The sequence below is a fragment of the Populus alba genome, chromosome 9 (genome assembly GCF_005239225.2).
Source record: "Populus alba chromosome 9, ASM523922v2, whole genome shotgun sequence".
Taxonomy (NCBI): Eukaryota; Viridiplantae; Streptophyta; class Magnoliopsida; order Malpighiales; family Salicaceae; genus Populus; species Populus alba.
Genome location: NC_133292.1, coordinates 982,647 through 986,867, shown reverse-complemented (window position 1 = coordinate 986,867; position 4,221 = coordinate 982,647).

Below are 4,221 nucleotides of genomic sequence, written 5' to 3'. Positions count from 1 at the left end.
AACAAATATAAGAAACAACAAAACACAATAATAAAACCAAAAGAGATAAAGTTTTTACCAACGAAGGCTCAAATCCAATCTAAGCTTTTTACGGTTTTTCTTAGATGACCAATTTATGCGACTCATGGAGGGATTAATTACAGGGATGAGAGATTGTAATTGGTCAATCAATTGTTTAGCAGTAACAGCAGAGATTATGATTTGTCGTGCTGAAGATGTTAGAAATTCATGTTCCACAGCATGATCAAGAAAAGACAACAACTTATCATAAAAACCATTAACATTTAACAAACCTATGGGTTTATGGTGAATGTGCAGTTGGGTCTAAGAGGAAATATGAAAGATCTCTTCCAATGTGCCCAGACCACCTGGTAAGGCAATGAAGGCATCAACATGGTTAAACATTGCATTCAGTCGATCAGACATTGTGGGGACCTGTAATTACTCTCAAATTGTTTTTTCAATGATGTTCCCTTATGCTAAAGCTTTGGGGAAAACCCCCAAAACTTGACTACCTCCTAAAGATGCAGCTATTGACACTCCCCCCATTAACCCAAGGCTGCCTCCTCCATACACTAAATGAATCTTTCACTCAGTTAGTACCTGACCAAGATGATTTGCTGATTCTAAAAACTCCTTTTCTTTTCCAGAACTGGATCCACCGAAAACACAAATATTGTTTATGTGATTACTTGAGGAACCTACCATTTCTACACACGCCTGTATTTGGTGAATGTATGGGTTGAGTAGAAATGAAGGGAAGGAAGAGAAGAATTTATAGATGAGAAATTGAAAATGCAATCATACCACCTATATGTAGGCCAGCTGTAGTCTCACACACACTCTCTCTCTTTATTTATTTATTTTAAAAAAGCATGTGTATGTACAGGTAGTTGTGATTGTGGCTCATATCTTTCCTTGGTTTTACGTCCAAGAACGGCTTAAACGCCCTCTATGGGTCGGGGATAGGCTTCCCATCCAGTTTTCTTAAAAACTGGCAAATAGGGTCTTTTTTAGTCAGATTCCCAAGACTAAGTCGAGCATTTTCTTTATGGAATTGGGGCCATAAATCATAAATTGCACGATACACATCTCCACTAAGGTGCGTCTCAAGAGTCAATAGAAGATTATCTAAAGACCCCTTACTCAGGCCATCCTTAATGAATTGTATTTTATCTTCACGGTTTACAAATACCATTCCTAAAAAACAACATGTCGTATTACAAGTCCATCTAGCACATCTGTGACAGACTTGCAGTCGTTTTGCAAGACGTTTCTTTGCAAAAGTGCTTTTACCTGTTCTAGGCATGTGTGAAATGAAAGAATTAGAGGACTCACCTGATAATCGGACCTTTGCTTCAATCAGCCAACGAATATCTTCAGAAATTCCATGGTTCATTAACAACCTCAATCTTGCACATCTAGCATGATAAATTTTTGTAATCGCATTCTGAGGTAGAGCGGGAAAATACTTTTTTAATTTTTCAAGAGTGGTGTCCATTTTTAACTGAGAATTGGATGAGAGATTCAAAGAAAGAAGAAAGAGCAGAGAATTGCACAAATATATACACAGATATTAGTTATCATGGGAAACTGAAAGAACCGACTTAAGAGTCACGAAGTACCATTATCTGCCATTTAACCGGGGTGAAAAAGACTAGCAAAACAAAAGTCACACAAAAACAATGTGAGAAAAACAAAATAATAAACCTTTATCTACAAGATCATTCAAACCAATGGATTCATTTTCACTAGGAAACTCATTAAAGTAAGCTTTCAAACGATGTCCATTTACCTTCAAAACATTGTCATTATTTGAATTCTCAATATCAAAGGTCCCATAAGGATACACATGTTTCAAAATAAATGGATCGCTCCATCATGATCTTATTTTTTCAAGAAATAAATGGAGTTGAGAATTATAAAGCAAAACTTTTTGACCAGTATCAACTTTTTGATAATTTTCACAAGTTTTGCAGAATGTATGCGTGTCCTTAAACATGGTGGGCCAATAAAATCCATTTTGTAAAATTTTTGCAGTCGTCTTTCTTAATGAGAATTGACTCCCACATGCTTTAGAATGACAAAGTTTAATGACACTACTTACCTCATTGTTAGGAATGCATCTTTGAAATTTTTGATCAGGACAATATTTGAATAAGTTGGGGTCATCCCAATAAAAGCTCTTCACTTCATTCAAAAACTTTCCTTTGTCTTCAGTACTCCAATGAGTTGGCAAATCTTCTGAAGCAAGAAAATTGATATTTTTAGCAAACCAAGGCATTGAACTAAGAGAAAGTAAGGATTCGTCAGGAGAGTAATCATCGATTGGTGGGATGTTAGATGTCAAATCTGTTGTCACTAGATTAGTACTTAAAAGTGCATATTTATCAAGGTTTTATATCATCATTTTGCACTTAAAGTGTCTATAACTCCTTAACTAAAGCATGTTTTACAATAACAAGTATAATACTATAAAATGCCTTAATATATGGTAAATGTTCATCTTAAATGCAGGCCTATCACATAAATCAAAGGATTGATTGATGAATTCAACTACTGAAATTTGTGAAGATAAAGAGAGGGTGAAACTTAGAAAAGAGATGTTGGTGCAGTCCAAACTGGAACACTGTTCGGTAATTGGGTCATATCTCGAGTTCTAGATGTCCAAATGACCTCAAAGTTTTACACAGATTCAGTAAGACATAGGCCTACAACTTTCATGTTTTCATCAAGATCTAAGAAGGCCGTTTTCAAGTCCAAATTATAGCAACAACGGAGAAGTCCGAATCTGTCCCGCAGCCCGAACACTGTTTAGTGTTTGACCCATATCTGGAGTTCTAAAAGTCCAAATAACCTCAATTGTTTTTTCCTGGAAAGCTGAGTCAATTTCCTACAACTTTCATGTTTTCCAGTGGACCCAGTTCGAATGGTAGCATTTTTGTTTTATTCAGACAATATGATAAGGATTTTTACTAAGTCAAAAGTTGGCTACCCACTCAATAATTAGTCATCAAATCAATAATTCTGAATTTTGGCTTATAAAAGGAGGCATTTGCCATGCATTTGGGGGCTTGGTTATTCAGATCAAGTTCATGCTCTTTATTTCTCTCTTTATATTTTTTTTTTCTAATTTTTAAATTTTGCTTTCATTAATATCTTGTTTATGCTTTTCATTTCCTTTATTTAGTTAACTTGTATTTTTTTTATGTTCTTGTATTGTTTATTTATGTTTCTCTTCTTCATTATGTTTAGCTAAGTTTATTATGTCAAGGTGAAAAGGTTACACTAATGGTGTAAAAACAAGTATAGTGTAAACTCAACATGGACCTTAATGTTTAATATTAACATGTCTTATCTTTTTATCTTACTAATTCTTAAAACCTTGCTTGTTAAATGGTTAATCTAGATTTGTGTTGTATAACACTTGGTACAACAAATGCTTGGTAGTCTCATAGCCCGACCGTATGGTATTATCTACACCTGGGCTATGAAAGGAACTTGATTTGTTGTTAACATAAGTTAACATCATGAATTCCTGACAATATTTAAAAGTTTGGTGTTATGTAAATAAGATAATTAATATGATCATGTTAATAATTTATAATGAGCTATTAATGAGAAATCATCATATTGGAACCTCCTTCGTTTGTGGTTTTCAAATTGAGTAATAAGAGTTTATACTATACTTGTTTGAAATACCATTGGTGGATCCTCTAACCTTAACTTTTGTTTTTATCATTGTTTAATCCTTACATTAATCTTCCATCTCAAAGTTCTCATTAATTTCTTCCTCCTCTTCTTTTTATTACTACTACTACTACTACTACTACTACTACTACTACTACTACTACTACTATTACTAGTACTATTATTATTATTATTATTATTATTATTATTATTATTATTATTATTATTATTCACATTCTATTTATATTATATAATATATCTATTTGATCTTTTCATAAACTCAGTATATAGGCTGGAAACCTGTGACCCGATTTTTTAGATCATTCTCAGGTATAAGAATGCCACGTACTGAGTATTATTGTTATTATTATTACTATTGTTGTTGTTGTTGTTATTGTCTTGTTATTTATATTTTATACAATTAACCTCTCTGTGGTTTGACCCTGGTCTTGCCAGGTTATTTATTACTTCGACACTCCTGCACTTGGGAGGAGACATCAATTTTTTGGTCGTGTCTTCACTCTTGACAAA